Genomic DNA, 22,672 nt, shown 5'->3' on the forward strand with positions numbered 1-22,672 from the left:
GCGCTCTTTTAAGTTGGATATTCTTGTCCAAATATTACCTTCGCATTAAAAATGATTAATTTTTTTTTTAATTTTAAAATTATAGCTAATTTTCAATTACTAATAATCATGCTAATTCTGAATTTTTCCCTTTAAAATGTTTCATAAGACTAGGAAAATATTCTAAATATTTTTAAATTATATGATTGTGGAGTCCAATAAGTTTCCGATTAAAATTTTAAGAATTAGCCTTTTGTAATGTTCATATGACTACTGTATTAGTTAAAACGGAGGGGCGAAATAGACTTTATTGAGCCAACTGTCACCAGATTAGCCAATATTTTGTTTTTCTTTGAGATTATGATTTACTTGAACCACATAGTGGATGAGACTACTCCTCCCTTAATCAGAGGTCTCGAGTTCGAGCCCTGGGTATGGAAAAATCATTGGTAGGGAGCGCTTCCCTCAGAATAGGGCCCTACGCGGCGCGAATCCGGATATAGTCGGGCTTCAATACGGGTACCGGACACCGGATGAGAAACCAAAAAAAGATTTACTTGAAATTAATAAGAGGGGAAAACAAAAAGGAACCTTTCCAATAGAGGGAAAAGAAAGGACAAATTGCCAGCCCTTTGTTGCAATTTTTGGGAAAAAAGTTGTAGAGAAAAGAAGGAATCCTGTTTGACGGAAAAAGGAATTGAGGGGACGGGTGCTTCACATTTATTTCTCTTCTAACCTTGTGTGTCTTATCGAAATTTAGCTAGCGTTTGAACATAAAATTGGTTAAATATTTAAATAAAAAAAAATAATGTTGTGTGGAAAAATAATTTTAGTAAGTTAAAAATGTTAGAATTTTTTGAGTGGAAGAAAAAATTTCACCCAAAAATTGTCATAAACCAATTATTAGGAACTTGATTTATTTTCTTTCAGAAATTGATCATATTCCATCAACAAATAATATTTTAAAAAATAATATTAAAAGAATAGTGTTAAAATTTATGGCCAAACAGGAGCTTAGGAGTGCTTAAAGTAAAGATAAGAGATTAAAAAATTGATTGCTTTTACTTAATTGAAATACTAGTTCAGTGTGGGAGAAATCTAGTGAAATTTTAGATTGATTTTCCGGCTTCATTTTTTTCGTAACTTCATGTGTTCAACCATGTATTGCTCCAGTGAAGTACAAGGTATTAAGGGGCAGATTATGAAATTCACTTTAAAAAGTAGTGATTGATCTTGTGTTTAATTTCTTTTATGTGTAATATGATACATCGAAGAGTTTAAAATTTGTGAAACTGCAAAATGTATAAGTGATTGACTTATCATAACTTAAATGATTTTGAATGGGAATACTTCGTGGAATATAATTGGCCATTATTGTATGTGCAAATGATTACGATTAATGACGTTCTAAACTGGATCATTTAGGTTAAAAGTACTCAAAAGTGATTAGTAGAGCTGACGTGTTAGCATCTTCTTCTTTAATTTCTTTTTTTGTTCGATAGTTTTTTTGTTTTTTTTACCCGGTGTTTGGTATCCACCTTGAGGCCCGATGAAATTCGGATTCGCACAAAGATGACTCTATATTGGGAGAAATTTTAAAATAGTCAGATTTACAACTTGTCGTTCAAAAATAGTTCAATTTCAAAAGTAATCGAAATTTAGCCACTTTTCATGTAAAGATAAATCTGAGCGAAAACACTGTTCAAAACCCGAAAAATACGCCAGTATATTATGGTAGAGTTTCAGCATAAGTATACTTGAATTCCAACATATTATACTGGAGTTCCAGGATAAGTATGTTGGAACTCCAGCATAATATGATGGAGTTCTAGCATAAGTACACTAGAACTCCAACATAATATATTAGAGTTCCAGCAAGTATAATTGGTCCAACATAATATACTGAAGTATATATTATGTTGGACCGATCTCTATTACAGCAAAATAATGACTATTTTTCATTGACATGATAAACTCTTAACTATTTTGAATGCAACTTCACTAAGAAATAGCTTTAGGAAAAAATATTGAGGTTGTCAATTTTCGTTTCATTATAGAGACTTCTATTCAGTTGCTTTTTGGTAGGACACAGACTCTCACTTCCCAAGAAAGTATTTGTGAATAGTAATTGAAAATTGTACGTATTTAGTGGGTGTTTGGACATAAGAATTATGAAATTTCGGGGAAAAAATGATATTTGTTTTCAAGTTTTTAAAAAATCGAAAAAAAGAAACTGTTTCTATGGCAAAACGTGCCCCTAGAAACGTCTAATACATGCTTTTATTTCAGCACGCAAAGAACTGTGTCAAAAGGAAATTAAATTGATGAACCAAAACAGGGGAAAAGAGAAAGGAAAAAACATATGCACAAAAGATATCTTGCCTGTCAATGAAAATGCTGGCCATAATGTTAGTGCATTTTTCTGGTTATATCATATAACAATGTTTTGACTTAAAAAAAAAAAAGAATTGGCTTTTCAATGAATTTTATGGTTTGCTTCATCTCACCGGCCACCTCTGTTTTTATTGTTAATCTATTTACAAGAGAGACTTCATACAATTGTTTGCTATTTTCCCATTTGTATTACTAGCAGAAACAGATAGTTGGACCATTAAAAAAGTTTAATACCGTGGATTTTTTATTGGAATTTTTTTATAAAGCACTATCTATTAGTAGTAATTAGTCATCTATAGATATCATTTGCTATATTACGGATTATAGATACATTTTATGTGGTTATAAGATATATTTAATGTATTTAAGCTATTGTATTCATGAATACAGTAGCAAAAATAGGCGTGAATCAAGGAAGTCCAGCTAATCAGTTGTTGTATTCGAGTGTATTCGACTGTATTTATGGAGTGAAACATGGGATTATAGCTGGACAGATTATTATATTCGACTGAATTCACGGCGTGAAATAAGGGATTACATTGTTTTTAAAAGGCAAAGTAAATCAATTAACATAATAGACTCCTAATATAACTTAACAAACTCAATTATAACACACAAATTTTGTACTTTCAGTTATAAAAAAGATTCTCAACCGAAAAATACCCCAAAAACATAGCAATCTTCATAGAAATTATATAATACATCTGAATACATAAATTATATTAATTAAAAAAAACTTATGAATACATTCATGGCATATATCGAGATAGTGAATACAATAAAATACATAGAATACAGCGGGATACATTGAAATATAATAAGAAAAAAAGACAGTGAATACATTGAAATACATAGAATACAACGAGATACATTGAATTACAATGGAAAAAAAATCTTAGAGCATGAGTTTGAACAGTAGAAGAAAGAAAATGATAAATAAGAAATGAAGTTTTTTAGATAACAATCTAGTGGAGGGGATGGGCCTTGCATTTGAAATACTTCAAATTCATGATGACCATCTGCATATCTTCTTTAGGGTTATAATCCTCGGAGGTGAATTTTCAGAAAAATTGCTGAACGGTGAAGATACATCGGACAATTCGGTTGAGATCAATTAGATCGATGAGTGTTTAAGCTTTTAGACCATACAGTTAGTATTACAAATTTAGTCATCTCACACTTTCAGGTGCATATTTTCATGGTTGGTGAAGACAAGATGAGGATTTCATGGATTACAAAAGACTTCGGCACACCGGCGACGGTGCAGTACGGTACAACTCCGGGAAGCTAACCATTTTCAGAAAATGGGGAAACTACATCATACAAATATATTTTGTACAAGTCGGGGAAATTCATAATGTTGTATCAACGGAGGAGAAATCGCAAGCGAACTAGACAGAGAAGAGGAAGAGAATCGAAAATTTTAATGGGATGGGGGAAGAGAATGAGATGTATCAAAGTAGAGAGAGAAAGATAATATTGTAACTGATTAGCGTATTTAGTGGCTTAGGGCTAGGAGGTAACTAAAATTAAAATATTTTGCTATAAACCTTAAAAGGTATCTATAGAACATAATTTTTTTAAATGATATTTATTTAAAATAAATAAGGTGTTAACCTTTGCTATAGGAGGTAAAAATTCATTTTTGGTTAAGCATTAGGATTTATTAAATTTAATGTTTCATTATCATACTTGGTCAAGACGCGGCTAATTAAGAGGATCATTACTTTACTAAGCTTACAATTATATAGAGTTATCAATTAATTTTAAATACTTTGGCACATTTTTCTGCTCTTAAATAAAATTTTCGTTGATATCTGACTGAAGAGTAGTGGTGGCTGGCGGCCTGGCGCCTAGGCGGCGCGTGTTAGGGTGGGTTGAAAATGAATTCGACAAAAATATATCAAAATCAAACTCGCTCATATTTCAGATAATTAAAAAACAGGTTGAAAATTAATGAGCGGTTTAAAAATGAGTCGACTCATATCATATAAGTGTTTGTTTCAAAAAAAAATGTATTTACCTAAATAAACTAATAGGAGTATTACATTTCTTGCCCAATATGTATTGAGTGCTTGTCATCTTTTTTTTTTTTTTTTCTGGGTCAAAATGAGCCAATTTCAATTTGAAAGTAGGTTATAATGGAATCTTTTTTTATATACTCTGTTTGGAGATGATGTGCCAAGCCAGCTTATTTCATCGACTATCTGCTACCTCCTAAATAGGAAACAAATAGGTAGAAATCAGTTTGATTTTCGCTTCCTTTCAGATTTGAACCTTCTTATATACTCCATTCACAAACACAGGTGGATGTAGTATATTAACTATGGATTCAACTGAATCCATAACTTTGGACGCGGAGTAAAAATTTATATGTAAAAATTCATTAAAATTGCAAAAATAATAGACATGGACCCATAACTTTAAAAATATAATGGGTTCAATATTAAAAATATTAAAACTGAACTCATAGGATTTAAATCCTAGATCCGTCTCTGTAATCACAAAACAGCTTCATAATGACATCCTTTTTCTTGTTATGGTTAGTGTTACTATACCTCGTTTGCCAAGGTGCATAAAAATAGTAGTACTAACCACAAAAGAACTTTTTTGTCTTATATGATTTGAATATTAAAGACGTTTTGGAGAGAAACTAGAATTTGGCTATATTATTAATTCCACATCGACTAATTCCACAGGAAATCTGTCATCTCCCACAAACATCAGGTACCAAGTAACTCTATCCACAAAGGTTTGGAAACTGAAATATTTTTGTTTCCGCTAGGATTTGTCCTTAAGTACTTTGTAATAGCAGCAGATGATCGATCTCAAAGTTATAATATTGCTGAAATTTTAGTCTCGTATATCCAAAATGCAGATATTTATGTGCAAATCCCATATTTAAGTCATCACACTTCATATTTGCCGAGCAAGACAAATCCTCCTAATGCCCTGTTCATTTTCCATGGTCCATCCACAAATAATCTGCAGCATTTTCACTATATTCAACCACATCATATTGAATATGTTTTATCCATTCAGTCTCCATCATTCACTGCTTCCATTACCAGCTTGTCCATGACCGTGCAACACTAACCCTGATAAGGTAATTCACTTAAGTGTGAAGATGACACCTATTATATCATATATTTTGATTCAGAATCCACATATCTTCTTTGTAAGGGTAAATTCTGCTAATATAACTAAATGTCTATAATTCTACGGAAACCTCAACCTTGTTGATTGGCAGGAATATCGAGCAATCTTACATAGCAAGAACAAATGACATAATTTTTTAAAGAATTACCAAATACAGAGAATACTATGCAAAATATTAGTTCCCTCTAACTGGTACAACAATATTTAGGGTAAATAAGAATCTAACTTAACCTATCACATCTAAATATGTAACACCCCGTAAATTCGGCTCAGGTATGAATGAGTTAAAGGAGTAGTAAGGTTATATTTTGGGCATGTAAAGTCCCATCGGGATGATTATGGGTGAAAATAGTTATTTCAAAATCAAGATGGAAAGTGAGGTGCATAAGATTTGACAAAATCGACTAAGTTTGTAGAAGGTTCGTATTCCAGCAGGTTTTAGTGAAAACTTGTAAGGAATTTGGGAAAACTCAAAGCATGAAAGTTGTATGCCTTTGAAATAGCTTTCCAACAACATATTATAGAGCCCTAACTGATCTTTGTGCAAAAAGTTATGTGCATTTTACAGAACAGTATGTTATATGCGCGCCGGTAGCGCGACCGCGCTAATTTTGAGGCAGTGTTACTGCCGTTTAGTGCGGTCAGTAGGGTGGGCAGGCCTCCAGATGCATGGGCGCGCTAGTAGGGAGTCATTTTAAAGCTATATTTCATCCCCCACAACTCCAAAACATAAAAACTTGCTCTAGAAAGGAGAACTCTCAAAAACCTAACTCCCTAAGGGTCCTTCCACCATCCAAGGTAAGTTCTAATGGTGATTCTAAGTTAATTTCAATATCCCAATATCTTATTAATATGGGTAAACCCTTCATATCATTAGATATTCGTTTGGGGCATCATTGTTGAGAGAACAAATCCTAGAACTCGAATTCAAGAAGATTGAACGTCAAAAAGGTAATGTCTTCACCCTCTAATTGATTCTAGCATTGGATTAATGATTATTGACTCAAGTTCATGAGATATGAGTTGATGGGTTTGATAGAAAAGCATGAACAATTATAGGTTTGGCTTGTTGATTGTTGATTATTGGTTAAGGGTGTTGTTTACCTTATGGGTGATAAAGAATAATGTTGATTATAACCATTTGAGACTTTAGAATTTATCTAGGATCAAGAGAATTGGTTATTGGGTGTAGAGACACCATTAATAAGGACTATGAAGCTTTATGCCACCAAGTGTTTGAGAAAATGCCTAAGTAACCAAAACATGAGTATTATTGCTAATACGGAATCCCTTTGACTTGTATTGATATAGATTAAAGTTGAAGGGGTTGGCGAATGTTGTATTATGCTCAAGAGAAGGAAGTTAAGGTATGTGAGGCCAACTCTCTATGTTTGGGAATATTAATGATTCTCCCTACACTACGTTTCTTTTACGACGTATCAATTGCCTCAAAAATATAGTTAAGCCTAGTTCCTTGAATAGTTGTAGAGCTTCTATTCTCTAGCTTCATAACTCATTCATGGCTTTCATTCTGAATGTTGTGAGCTCAGTGCGTATTCAATATATACTTGGGCTTGATGCCCCCGAGTCTTAGTATAGATTACTCGGTATGCCATAAACAGTTGAAGTTTCAGTGTTCATAATCAGTTCAAGAATACATGTCTCAGTCTAGTCCTATTTAGTATTCCACTATTATGTAACTTAGTATGATCCAGTACTCCAGTATTATGTAACTCAATGTGATTCAGTATTTCACTATCATATATTGTAGTATGATTCTCAGTCCCTAATTTTAAATCCTTGAATGTTGAATACTTGTATTTGGGCCTGAGGCCGCAGTTTATGCTTTATGCATCTTTGGGCCTGAGGCTGCAGTTTATGCTTTATGCATATTTGGGCCTAAGGCCGCAGTTTAATATTTAGATAAACAAGTTGTTCATCATTCAGAAGAGGGAGTATTCATATCCTTACTTCCTTTCAGTTCAATTATTAGTTACCGTTCAGTTATTAGTTATCATATCAGTTACCAGTTATCAGTCCAGTTATCATTTATTAGTTATCATTTCAGTTTCAATAGTTATCATTTCAATTATCAATTATCAATTCTCAGATCAGCTTAGTTTCAGTTTCAACATTTATAATTCTTTCTTTCAGTTGCCTTACATACCAGTACAATTCAAATGTACTGACGTCCCTTTTTGCCCGAGGCCTGCATCTCACAATGCAGGTAATGATTTACAGGTTAATGACGCAGATCGCTAGGATTCTCGTACCAGCTATTTGGTGATCCCTAGTTCTTTCAAGGCATTATCATTACTTTACAATCTTTCAGTATTTACAGATAGTCAGTGTCTTCAGCACTTTAATAGAGGCTTCATAGACTAAAGTAACAGTTAAACAGAGTCACAGGCTTTTCATAGTAAGATATGTTGGCTGCAAATATGTTTCAGAATTGTATTAGTATTTCCGCACTTTGATTTATATCATCCAAACTTTTAGTATATCAGCATGTGTTAGTTTATCTTCCGCATTCAGTATATTATGATACCATATGTTGATTCAGCCAGCCAGTTGATTCGTTCGGTTACATGTAGTCAGGCACCGAGTGTCGTGTTACGTCCAGGCCCAGGTTCGCGGCGTGACAAAGCTTGGTATCAGAGCATTAGGTTCAAGAGTCCTAGGGAGTCTATGAAGCCGTGTCTAGTGGAGTTTCCTTTATATGTGTGTGCCGACCACTCATATAAACGGTTAACTACCAAGACATCCAGGATTGTCTCATTTCTTTCTACTCTAGATCGTGCCATGAAACTTAGAGCCATAGTTAACCTTTTCTTCCTATCGAATTCCAAACGTATTGGATGCTCAAGCGACGCGCAGGAGAAACCTAAGGTCCTAGATAGGATAATTGCCTATTGGGGTATAATTATGGAGTACAGATTGGTAAATATGAGACTTGAGAGGACGTTAAAAGTGGGATGCATATGGATTCTCAAGGAAAATGTAAGTAACAATGATTATAGCGAAATCTTTGCAAGTTATAGGGATTAAGACCCAAGACTCACTGGATGGTGTATGAAGTAATTTATCAGATGTGTGTGGTAGTGTATCTGTATGTCAGACCCTACAGTGTAGCATGTTAAGAATTTTACCGCAAATGGCCTAGAATTGGTCATTATAGTTTTGGGGAAAAAAAGAGACTAAGGGGAAAATACCTAGGAGTCAGAAACGTTTGTTATTACCAAAGATGTGATTTCGTACAACTCATGCAAATGACAAGAAGATATGATGTATGAAATGAGAACCAAGAGCAGCCAATATTGAATTTCAGGGAATGATTTTAAGTTGTTTAGAATTATTCAAATCAGAACTAGAAGTACCACACTAGTAAGCTACTATAAGAAGCAACTATTGACATAAGATAAAAGATATGGTAGTTCCCCCTTAGGTTATGTGACTAAGTGATTACCGCAGATGTTTATAGTATGATATGATTTTGTATTATATAGAAAGTTTGGGGTTAGATATTCTAATTTTGTTTAAGACAGATGAATTTTCCTAAGTGTGATCCATGTACATAGTTCAAAAAAATGATAGTGTGTGGCAAAAGAATATGGTCAGATGATAAGGGAAGTTAGGAGTAACCTTATGCTTCATTTTAGTTATTCAAAGCAGGAGAACAGAATATGATGCTAGCAGGTGGTTAGTAAAAGTTATTAAGTAAGTTTTGAGTAGATACAGTGAATTAGCAATTTCAGCTGAGCTAGTAGAGGTGAGATTTGATCCACTTAGCCAGGTTATCTTTAGTGAGTGGATGACAGTTTGAAAATACCGAACGCATGTGTCAGAGCCCAAAGAGTTTAAGTTAAACCCCAAAGTACAATAGCGGTGGAAAAAAAATCAGCTAGTAGCGAGAGAGCAAACTATAGAAGAATAGCCTTTAGGAATTATCGAAATGTGATTTCTCCAGGATTGACAGTGTGGGTAGAGTTAAATCATTACGATTATGTAGGATAGTTATGAAGACATAAGATTTTCGTTTAAGTAAATAATTTAGTTTTTTCTAGTAAGAAAGATTTCTCAGAGGTAAGTTGGGAGATGAGTCGTCATTAACGTAAAGTGCAAAGAGTTGTAGAAGATAAAGAAAGTTGTTAGAATCCCGGAAAAAAAGGAAGGATCCGCAAGTATAAGACCTTTGGTCTAAGGGGTGATGTGAAATTTTTTTGTAAGTCCAGTTAGTGATTTGAAACCCAAATAGTCAGCATGGGATATGAAAAAGAAAATTAGTTCGGTAATGAGGGAAAATTGTATAATTACCACAGGGATTATGTATATCATGTGTAAGAAACACAAAGTGAGTAGAATGATCACCGAGCTTAGTTATTGATGATAAAGTGGTCAAATAAAAGCTATAAAATCATGCCTATTTATGTGTTATGAGGGTAGAACCATTGCCCGAGACTCTAATTGTGGAGTACAAGTCAAAGACTTAGATCGCAACAATGCTATAAGTGTTTTCAGGAAGTGCTTAGAATGATAATCAAGTATGGGAAGTGTAGCTCATGATTGAGACAGACAAGAGAACTATGGTGAAATAAGTTCACCGCTTAGCCAAGCAAAGAGTTTGGCTTTCGGATTCTGAAGATGGTGGAATTATTGTCCAGAACAGAATTTGTTCTTCCTTAGTAGCCGAAGAGAATGAGAAACAATGTGATGATCCCTACGTGTTGCAGTTGAAAGAGGGGATTCACAAGTATAAGACGATGGCTTTTGAATAAGGGGGAGATGATGGTACTTTGAGGTACCAAGAAAGATTGTGTATTCCAGACATAGATGGACTTAAAGAGGGAAATCATGTTAGAAGCCCATAATTCCTGGTATTCTTTCCATCCAGGTTCCCCAAATATGCATCATGACCAAGGATATTTATTGGTTGAACGACATGAAAAAGAACGTCGCAGACTTTGTGGCCAATTGTCTGAATTGCTAGCAAGTGAAAGTCAAGCAGTAGAAAGTCTAGTGTTTTCATCCCAGGATACATATACTTTTGAGTGGAAATGGTAAATATGGAAATTTATAACGGGATTATCTTGCTCATTTTAAAAGCATGATTTGATTGGATGATCGTAAATCAACTTACCAAGTTAGCACGCTTCTTGCCAGTAAAAAACTGCAGATTCAGTAGAAGATTATACTGAGTTGTACATTCAGAAAATTGTCTGATGTATGGGACTCCGTTGTCCGTCATTCCGGATTGTGGTGCTCAGTTTAAAATGAACTTTTAGAAGTCCTTTCAGAAAGGATTAAGCACAAGTTTTTCATCCTCAGAAAGATGGCCAGGCAGAGCGCATTATTCAAACAATTGAGGATGTGTCCTTGATGTTAAAGTAATTGGGATAATCACGTACCTCTCATTGACCTTGCTAATAATAACACCTACCATTCTAGTATCAAGATAGCAATGTGAGAGACTCTGTATGGGCGAAGGTGTAGATCGCCAATTGGTTGGTTCAAAGTTGGTGAAGAGGAATTTTTGGGACCAAATTTAATCTATCAGGCAATGGAGAAAGTTAAGTTGATTCAAGAGCGTTCGAAGAAAACTCAGAGCCGCCAAAAGTCCTATTCGAGCGTGTGGCATAGAGACTTAGAGTTTCAAGTTGATGATTGGGTGTTTCTGAAAGTTTCATTTATGAAAAGCGTTATAAGATTTGGGAAGAAGGGGAAGCATAGTCTCTGCTATATTGGGCCATATAGATTCTTGCGAAGGATCGATCAATTAGCTTATGAGTTGGAGTTGCCACCATAATTAGTGGTGGTACAACCAGTATTTCACGTGTCATGTTATAACATTCAAGTTTCCAGTACTCAGATATTCATGTCAGTTTAGTACTCAGATACTCATGTCAGCTCAATACTCAGCTACTCATGTTAGTCCAATACTTAGACATTCATGCCAGCTTAGTACTTAGATTACTCAAATATTCGTGCCAGTTCAATATTCATATATCCATGTTAGTTCAGTATTCACGTATCCATGGCAGACCAATATTCAGTCAATGCAGTAGTCATTCAGTTCAGTATTGTAACAGTTCAATAATCAGGTATTTATTCAGTTTAGTATACAAGTGTTAATGAAAGTTCATGTTTACACCAGACCCGTTTAAGGTCCGGAGTTAGCAGAAGTTACAATCAGGACAATCACTCGAGGACTAATGATCCCAATGGGGAGATAATGTAACACCCCGTAACTTCGACTCAGGTATGAATGAGTTAAAGGAGTAGTAAGGTTATATTTTGGGCATGTAAAGTCTCATAGGGATGATTATGAGTGAAAATAGTTATTTCAAAATCAAGATGGAAAGTGAGGCGCGTAAGATTTGACAAAATCGACTAAGTTTGCAGAAGGTTCGTATTCCAGCAAGTTTTAGTGAAAATGAGTAAGGAATTTGGGAAAACTCAAAGCATGAAAGTTGTAGACCTTTGAAATATATTTCCAAAAATATATTATGGAGCTCTAACGTATCTTTTTTCAAAATGTTATGCGCGTTTTACAAAACAACATGCGATATGCGCGCTGGTAGCGCGCCGGTAGCACGGATTTTGAGGCAGTGCTACTGCTGTTTAGCGCGGTCAGTAGCGCGGGCAGGCCTTCATATGCGTGGGCGCGCTAGTGGGGGGTCGTTTTAAAGCCATATTTCGTCCCCCACAGCCCCAAAACATAAAAACTTGCTCTAGAAAGGAGAACTCTCAAAAATCTAACTCCCTAAGGGTCCTTCCACCACCCAAGGTAAGTTCTAATAATGATTCTAAGTTAGTTTCAATATCCCAATATCTTATTAACATGGGTAAACCCTCCATATCATTAGATATTGTTTGGGGCATCATTGTTGAGAGAACAAACCCTAGAATTCGAATTCAAGAAGATTGAACGTCAAAAAGGTATGTCTTCACCCTCTAATTGATTCTAGCATTGGATTAATGATTATTGACTCAAGTTCAAGAGATATGAGTTGATGGGTTTGATAGAAAAGCATGAACAATTATAGGTTTGGCTTGTTGATTGTTGATTATTGGTTAAGGGTGTTATTTACCTTATGGGTGATAAAGAATAATCTTGATTATAACCATTTGAGACTTTAGAATTTATCTAGGAGCAAAAGAATGGGTTATTCAAATAAACAGGTTGTTCATCATTCAGAAGAGGGAGTATTCATATCCTTACTTCCTTTCAGTTCAATTATTAGTTACCATTCAGTTATTAGTTATCATATCAGTTACCAGTTATCAGTTCAGTTACCAGTTATCAGTCCAATTATCATTTATTAGCTATCATTTCATTTATCAATTATCATTTATCATTTATTAGTTATCATTTAATTTATCAGTTATTAGTTATCATTTCAGTTTCAGTTTCAATAGTTATCATTTCAATTATCAATTCTCAGATATCAGCTTAGTTTCAATTTCGGCATTTATAATTCTTTCTTTCAGTAGTCTTACATACCAGTACAATTCAAATGTACTGACATCCCTTTTTGCTCGGGGCCTGCATCTCACAATGCATGTAATGATTTACAGGTCGACGATGCAGAGCGCTAGGATTCTCGTACCAGCTATTTGGTGATCCCCAGTTCTTTCGGGGCATTATCATTACTTTACAGCCTTTCAGTATTTACAGATAGTCAGTGTTTTCAGCACTTCAATAGAGGCTTCATAGACTAGAGTAACAGTTAGACAGAGTCACATGCTTTTCATAGTAAGAAATGTTGGCTACAAATATGTTTTAGAATTGTATTAGTATTTTCGCTCTTTGATTTATATTCTCCGGACTTTCCGTATATCAGCATATGTTAGTTTATCTTCCTCATTCAGTATGTTATGATACCACATGTTGATTCAGCCAGCCAGTTGGTTCGCTCGGTCACATGTAGTCAGGCACCGAGTGCCGTGTTACGTCTAGGCCCAGGTTCGGGGCGTGACAAAATATCTTACCCAAAGATACAGCACCACACTGGGATATGTATTATGCTTTAAAGTAGGTAAATTAACAAGCTAATTGCCAGCAGAAGGGGAAACAAGTATGTGCGAGACATGCTAGAAATCAGCTTAGAGTTTAGACTAAAGGGCACCGAAAATGAGAAAATTCCATTGATTATTTTGAACATGTTGTTCTTGCATCCGACTTCAATAAACTAGTACAAAATATGTGCGCCTATATAGACAAATGCACAACGAATTCAACACCAACGACTGCCAATTAATCTAGTCACAAGTAATTTAGATTTATCCGTCACTAGAGAATATATATACTCAAGTCCATCTGAAGCATAGAAAAATGTCACTACTATTTGTTATGTAAAGGACATATGACAGCAAGTTGGATCTTTAGTTCACAGTGGATTCATGTGATACAAGAATTTAAATTGGTTCATCAGTTACATATTTTAAAAGCAAAAAAAAAACAAAGGAGTGTGCCCAGCTGCGAATCAAAGATTTTATTTCCAATGTTGTCTAGTTATATCAAAACAAAAGGGGGGAAAACCTTTCAGCATACCACTTGAAAAAGTCTCTCAAAATCATCAGATATAGATGGGATCAATATGCTCGGCGATGCATTTTCCTAGGTTTCTTCACAAAACTCAGCCGAATTTTCTTTACATTTGTCCTATTTCTAGCCATTTTCTCAGGCGGTGTCTCTCGCTTCTTCTCCTTCTTCACAGTTGTAGGTTTCTTCTTTACATATCTAGGATGCACCATATAGGCCTTTGGCTCAACTGGCAATCCATTGTACTCATCTTCCTTGTAAAGGTCATTTGCTTTGTCAACACGATTATGAGCAACCAGCTTTCCCATCAACAAATCATAAGTCTTTAACCCCGGGTTGCGACCATCCTCTTTCATCTTAGCAAAGACAGTGATAACATGATTAGTTCTCTCAATCCCACATAAAATTTTCAAAAATTCATAATAGGCCTTCTTATAAAGTGCATCCCCAAAACCTGCAAATTTCATTATATCAATCATTTCGTCACCCTCTCCAATCCTTGCAGCCTGGTACAAGCTCGTAATAAGTGTCAAAAAAGTCGTCTTATCTGGAGAACAACCCCATTGACCCATCCTGTAAAACAGAATCATTGCATCCTCCATTTTCCTGATTTTACACAAGTTAGTGATCGACACATTAAAGGTTTCCACATCTCTAGGAACACCCTTCTCTTCCATTCCAGTAACACATTCTCTACCTCAGATTGAAACCAAAACGGATCCTTCTTCCTACAAAGCCTACAAACACGATCAAGAATTGCATTATATGCTGAAGTACCAATTTCAAACCCTCCTCTATACATCTCCCCAGCTAACCTCTATGCCTCATCAAGTTTCCCGCCAACACATCAACCCCTTATCAACATATCACATACATGTTCATCAGGGAAAAATTCATTAGCTAAATTCTTCACCATTTTCTCAGCATAACTAGCAAAACCATGCTCGCACAACCTTGAAACAACCAACTTCAAAGAATTCAAATCCCTAACTAACCCATAATCTTTCTCTATATTTTTAAAGAATGTCACTGCCTGAGTGGACCTCCCGGCCCGTACAAGCCTATCAACCATAGACTCAAATGCCTTAAAGCCAGTTACCCCTCTCGGCCATCAGTAAGAACATCATTTGCATCTTTAAAATCTTTTCTCCTCCCAAAATAATCCACAAAGTAAGACACAACTTCATCATCAAGATTGAAATTTTCTTTGGATTTTACCCATTTGAAAAACCCTAAAGCAGTTCTACCAGCATCTGGGGAAAGATTGAGTGTGGTAAGGATCAGGGAAGACGTTAAAGTTATGTGGGAGAAAGCAAGATCGAGTCTTTCTGGAATGGAGAGAGATTCTGCGTCGAGTTCTTTGACAATCTCAGACGATAAAGACTGAGCAATTATTTCTTCTTGATCCTTTATAGGATCTTTAGATTCGGATGAAAAGGGTTTAAAACTGGTGCAATATAGCGAAAACGTAAATGGGTCATGGGGCAGTGATGAAGTGAAAATGTGGGTTTTGGAAAGGGAGAATTGGGAATAGGGAAGGTGGTGGGATTGATTAGTCACTGACGAAGAAATACAGCGGCGGAACAGTGTTCGAAGGTGGAGGAGTGTTAATGGGGACATGAGTCTACACATTTTCATTGTCTATTCTGTGTGAGAAAGGGAGGCGACTATGGCGGATTGTTAAACCCTCTCTGCTGCTGCTACAGCTACTGCTACTGCTATAACTCTGAGCTAAGTTGGTGTATTTTTGGGCTTTCTCTTTGGGTGGCAAATTTTGGGCCTTTTTGACCACTAGTGTGGAAAAGTTATGCATTTAGCCGTTCCACAAAAAATATTGGGGTATTATCACTTTTATCTTGTGCCATAAATTATTTATATTTGGTAGCCGTAAAAGTGTATAAAACTTGTATAATTTTTGGGGGCGATGTGCACAGATAGCCATTAATAACACATGTCTTTATTTTTAAGCCACTATTTTAAATGTCTTTAGTCTTTAGCCACTGCTTTAATAAACTTTTACCCACCCAAACCAAAATACCCTTCTGTTATAAGGATTTGGCTTATACATACGCTCCTTATTAACGATCAGCAGCAGCAGCTCAAACTTACGTAACTAACTTGCAAAGGCTATGATCGTCCAAAATTGCATAAGCTTCTCTTCCGATTTTAAACTAGAATATTCAACTTTCTCGTCTGTCACCATAAAATTATAGTAACTTCTATGTTTTGAGATATCTCTTTATGCTTCTTCTTTTTTTTGTGTTTGTGCGGATTTTTAATTCGTTACTAGGAATTTGATTTTTTTTCCTTTTCTGGATTGATAACACTAAAGATATCGCGTCCTTAACTCTGTGATTATTCTAAAAATATTGAGGACATAATGTTAAGAATTTGGTGTCCTTAACATGACTGTTATTCTGAATATTAAGGACATTGTGTCCTATTTTTGCAAATAGTATTGAAAAAGTTAAGGACACGATATATTTAAATTTTTTGTTGTTGTTCTGAATATTAAGGAGATAGTGTCCTGTCTTTGCAAATTGTATTAAAAAATTTAAGGACACGATGTCCTTAACTTTTTTGCTATTGTTCTGAATATTAAGGACATAGGGTCTTGTTTTTGCAAATTGTATTGAAAAAGTTAAGGACATGGTGTCCTTAACTTTTTTGTTGTTGTTCTGAATATTAAGGACATAATGTCCTATATTTGCAAATTGTATTGATAAAGTTAAGGACATGATATCCTTAACTTTTTTGCAGTTGTTCTAAATATTAAGGACATAGTGTCCTTAACTTCATGACTACTGTGTAAATATTCAGGATATATAGTACCTTAACTTCATGACTGTTCTAAATATTAGGGGCATAGTGTCATGTGTTTTGCAAGTTGTATTGATAAAGTTTAGGACACTGTGTCCTTAACTTCACGATTGATGTATAAATATGTCCTGAATTTCCCATTTTCTTGACTTGCAGGATGGAAACGATATGTATTATAGTTGCTTTTAATGGTAGATGGACTGCAGACTATAAGTATCTTGATCATCAAACAAAGCTTGTTCCACTACCTGAGGCAATTCGATTTGAAAATTTCATTAAACAGGTCTTTGAAGTTATTGAATTGGATAAAGACAAGTTTGAAGCAATGATATGGTTTAATATCAACCTAGGAACAAGCAAGGGAATGTTTGTATCCAAATTTTTAGATCTTCACACATGTCTAGAGTTACTAAAAGGTCATTCACTCTTCAAGGGCTGTCATTTCATTGTTGATGTTTCGAAAAGAGTTTTTGGTTCTACAAGCACCTTTGAACATGTCAATATAGAAACTCAACATGACAATCAAGACAAATGCCAACAATGGAAATAGATGTGTTTGAAGCTCAACCAATAACTGAAGAGGTGCTTCAAACATTTGATTCTATTCAAGTGGAAGGACAAAGCATTATAGAGATTGACAATAAAAAAACTTTGGGTATTCAAGTCTTAGAGGGTGCACCGGTAATAGAAGAAGTTGCTGAAAAACCCTCTACTCAACTAACTAGACGAAGCTCAAATTCGAAACAAAAAGAATCCCCAACTACGATATTTAGAGAAAATGCTTCGTTGGATGAAAAAAGTGGGATCAATATTTGACAAAAAGAAGAGTATAATTAACCATTTTTTGATTATAGCAATTAAAGGACATTTTGAATTCAAGGTTGTTAGATCAAGCTCAACAAGATATTCGTTGAAATGCAATGATGATAGGTGTGAGTGGTGTGTGTGTGCTTTCAGAATTTAAGATTCAAGATTGTAAAGATTGAGAAAAATTATGACAGCTCAGTTAACACTATGAAAGCTGATCAAAGACATGCAACTTCAAAGTTGATTAGTGGTTACATTATTGACAATCTTCGAGGCCCAAGGTTTGAAGTTACACCAGCCTTTGTCATGGCAGAAATGCAAAAATTGCATGGACTAGACATTGGTTATCATAAGACGTGGCGTGCTATTCGATGTGTTGCAGCTTTAATAAAAGGAACTCCTGAAGAGAATTATGAATTATTGTCTTCATACTTGTATATGATGAAAAGTAAAAACCCGGGAACATATACTAACATAAAGTTAGACGACAATAGGTAAACAATCAAAAAGAGTTTATTATTCTGTTTTATAAACTTTAGGACATGGTGTCCTTATATTTGATGTGTGCAATGAAAAAGTTAAAGACATGGTGTCCTTAACTTTGATGTGTGCAGTGAAAATGTTAAGGACATGGTGTCCTTAATTTCTGTTCGTATAACTCTAAGTTAAGGGCTACATGTTCTTAATATCTGTGCTTGTAACTCTAAGTTAAGGACCAAGTGTCCTTAATTTGTGAGCTTGTAACTTGAACTTTAGGACTACCTGTCCTTAACTTTTGAACTTTAAACTCTACGTTCAGGACTACATGTCCTTATTTTTTGAACTTGGAACTCTAAGTTCAAGACTACATGTCCTTAAATTTTGTGCTTGTAACTCTAAGTTAAGAACAACCTGTCCTTAATTTCTGTGCTTTAGTTCTAAGTTAAAGACAAGAAGTCCTTAACTTTTTAACTTTTAACTCTAAGTTCAGGACTACATGTTCTTAAATTTTGAACTTGTAACTCTAAGTTAAGGACTACCTGTCCTTAACTTTTGAACTTGTAACTCTAAGTTAAGGACTACCTGTCCTTAATTTGGTGTCCTGTATTTTTAACCTTCTGTTATATTGTATTTTCAGGTTTCTTTATATGTTTTTTGCATATGGATCATCAATAGCTGGTTAGAATCATTGTAGACCAGTGATTGTTGTTGATGCAACTTTTTTGAAGTCAAAATTTTGTGGTGTTTTAACGATTTCAATTTCAAAGGATGAAAATAACCAAATATCCCGAAATTTATTTCTTTTAGTCACCTATTAATTTTTTTAATTAATAAAAAACATTTTAATTATTAAAACGTTTTTTTAATTTTGAAAAAGGTGACTTTTGATTTTTAAAAGGTGTCTATTGGCAAAGGTTGAGTCTGTTAATCCTAACAGACACCTAAAGGATTTATAAATACCCCTTTCTTCTCCAAAACAAAAATCATCAGAAAATCAACAGTTTTTATTTTCTTCTTTTTCTGCTATCTTCAATTCATCAATTTGTTCAAGTGGAAATTCGAGTTAATTGTCGGTACTCGAATTTCAGAGGCTTTGTAGAATCCTGGATGAATTCTGCCATAATCCCTGCAGCAACGAAATTGGGAGGCTTAAATTCCTTAAGGACAGTGACTATACTATCAAGGCCTAATTATTTCGTCCTCATATTCGGTTATTTTTTCTAATAGCTCTTTGCTCTTTTTTTTGGTTCTCTTATTATCTTTAATAAGAAAAAACCTCTTCATTTTTCTCTTGCTCATTAGTGGGTTTAGGATGATCAGGTGAAGCCCTCATTCTCGTTGGCGCGAAAGCAAGCTTCAATTTGATAAATCAAGTTATATGTCATAAAAAAGTAACACCAGAAAATATTACAGCCAAGTTCAGTACATCCTCCACAATGCTACCAATCTAGCTGAAATGTGACCTAAGTGGACATTATCATCATCTTCTTTTTTCATAACTGTGGTGTCAGCTTGCGCCCACCTCGACTAATTCCATAGGAAATCTGTCATCTCTCACAAATATCAGGTACCAAGTAACTCTATCCACCAAAGTTTGGATAGATGGGGAAGAAATCACTGAAGTGTTTTTGTTTCCGCTAGGATTTGTCCTTAACTACTTTGTAATAGCAGCAGATGATCGCTCAAAGTTATAATATCGCTGAAATTTTAGTCACATATATCCAAAATGCAGATATTTATGTGCAAATTCCATATTTAAGTCAGCAAACTTCATATTTGCCGAGCAAGACAAACCCTCCTAATGCCCTGTTCATTTTCCATGGTCCATCCACAAATAATTTGCAGTATTTTCACTATTCTACCACATCATATTGAATATTTTTCATCCATTCAGTCTTCATCATTCACTGTTTCCATTACCATTTTTGGCACTTTAGGGCCATAAAACTGGAAATCCGCGCGACTCCCAAATTTTTGTATGCTATAGCTCACGCCTTCCACCGTGGGACTGGGAGGATCCGGACCCAGATCACTTAATATTTGTCTTGGACGTCAAATACGACCTAAGAAACCATTGTCACCAACCCGCCCTGACCAAATTACATTTTTTGGCACTTTACGGCTATAAAACTGAAAATCTGCTCGAGTCCCAAATTTTCGTGTGCTATAGCCAACGCCTTCCGTCGTGGGCTCGGGAGGATCCGGACCCGGATCGCCTAATATTTGTCCTGGACGTCAAATACGACCTAAGAAACTATTATTAGGTTTATGGCCGTAAAGTGCAACACTAACCCTGATAAGGTAATTCACTTAGATGTGAAGATGATACTTATTATATCATCTATTTTGATTCAGAATCCACATGTCTTCTTTGTAAGGGCAAATTCTGCTAATATAACTAAATGTCTATAATTCTACGGAAACCTCAACCATGTTGATTGGCAGGAATATCGAGCAATCTTACATAGCAAGAACAAATGACATAATTTTTTTTAAAGAATTACCAAATACAGAGAATACTATGCAAAATATTAGTTCCCTCTAACTGGTACAACAATATTTAGGGTAAATAAGAATCTAACTTAACATGGCACATCTAAATATCTTACCCAAAGATGCAGTACCACACTGGGATATGTATTATACTTCAAAGTAGGTAAATTAACAAGCTAATTGCCAGGAGAAGGGGAAAAAAGTATGTGCGAGACATGCTAGAAATCACTTAGAGTTTAGACTAAAGGGCACCGAAAATGAGAAAATTCCAATGATTATTTGAACATGTTGTTCTTGCATCCGACTTCAATAAACCAGTACAAAATATGTGCGCCTATATAGACAAATGCACAACGAATTCAACACCAACGATTGCCAATTAATCTAGTCACAAGTAATTTAGATTTATCCGTCACTAGAGAATATATTTACTCAAGTCCATCTGAAGCATAGAAAACTACTATTTGTTACGTAAAGAACATATTACAGCAAGTTGGATCTTTAGTTCACAATGGATTCATGAGATACAAGAATATAAATTGGTTCATCAGTTACATATTTTAAAAGCAAAAAAAAAGAGTGTGCCCAGCTGCGAATCAAAGATTTTATTTCCAATGTTGCCTAGTTATATCAAAACAAAGGGGGGAAAACCTTTCAGCATACCACTTGAAACACTCTCTCAAAATCATCAGATACAAAAGGGATCTATATGCTTGGCGCTGCATTTTCCTAGGTTTCTTCACAAAACTCAGGCGAAGTTTCTTTAGCTTTGTCCTCTTTCTAGCCATTTTCTGAGGTGGTGTCTCTCGCTTCTTCTCCTTCTTCACAGCTGTAGGTTTCTTCTTTGCATAGCTAGGATGCACCATATAGGCCTTTGGCTCAACTGGCAATCCAGTGTTCTCAGTTTCCTTGTAAAGGGCATTTGCTTTGTCAACACTGTCACACCTCCTTTTTTCGCCCCGCGAGGGTACAAGGAGTTTTTTCCAATTAAAGGACAGTCGAAATAGGATTTGTTTATTTATTTTAGAGTCGTCACTTGGGATATTTAGGGTGTCCCAAGTCACCAATTTTAATCCCGAATCGAGGAAAAGAATGACTCTGTATTGCAGTCCGCGAACCGGAAATCTGGATAAGGAATTATGTTAACCCGGGAGAAGGTGTTAGGCATTCCCGAGTTCCGTGGTTCTAGCACGGTCGCTCAACTGTTATATTTGGCTTGACTATCTGATATAATACGTATTATAAACTTATGTGCAATTTTAACTTTTAAAAATCGCTTTTATCATTATATTTTTTATACAAAATTGCAACGTCGTAAAAACGCATCTCGAGCCACGCCACAACCAGTGCACGCGTGATTTGTTGATGCATTTTGACTTCGTCAAGATCGTGATTCAGGTTACATAAATGTACACCCGTATTCAAGAAAATAACCTTATTAAATATGCGCTAAAATACTACGCGTTATGATATTATTAGGTAAGACCGTGAATTTTACTAAATCGCCCATCTTGAAATCTAGGTATTTTCTTATATAAAAAAATAAATAAATAAGATTGGAGGACTGCAATTTTTTGTATTATTTATATTTATTTATTTGTTAGCGAGATCCTCCCTTATTTTATGAATACCCTTTAATGACTACATCTTTATTATTACTAAGTTTGTCCATAATTATGAAGTCAATCTCTACATACTTAAAAATAACATATTAATTACTAATTCAAAACAAATATTAATGGAAAGTAATATTACTAAAATGATAATTACGAACAACATGGAATTGCCCAAAAAGTAAAAAAAAACTAATTATCCCATAGTTGGATTAAAACATATTGTTAGTATGACTTAAGCTTATTGAAATTAATTATTTACAAATACTGAAAATTAAAAAAAACTTGATTACTAAACCATATTTCTAAAAGTTAAACAATTTAAACTTAACTAACTTTGTTTTAATTCACATCATGTCCTAATACTTGATTTGCAAACTAATTC

At 34.8% G+C, this 22,672-nt stretch overlaps 2 pseudogenes; both read right to left on the reverse strand.

The window, feature by feature from the left end:
* The window catches only part of LOC142161919 (uncharacterized), a 198,361-nt pseudogene that overhangs the window by 164,549 nt on the left and 11,140 nt on the right, over positions 1–22,672 (reverse strand).
* On the reverse strand, positions 14,125–15,706 carry LOC107784746 (small ribosomal subunit protein mL104 (rPPR9)-like; annotated as a pseudogene).

Source organism: Nicotiana tabacum, chromosome 1, assembly GCF_000715075.1.
Source record: "Nicotiana tabacum cultivar K326 chromosome 1, ASM71507v2, whole genome shotgun sequence".
NCBI lineage: Eukaryota > Viridiplantae > Streptophyta > Magnoliopsida > Solanales > Solanaceae > Nicotiana > Nicotiana tabacum.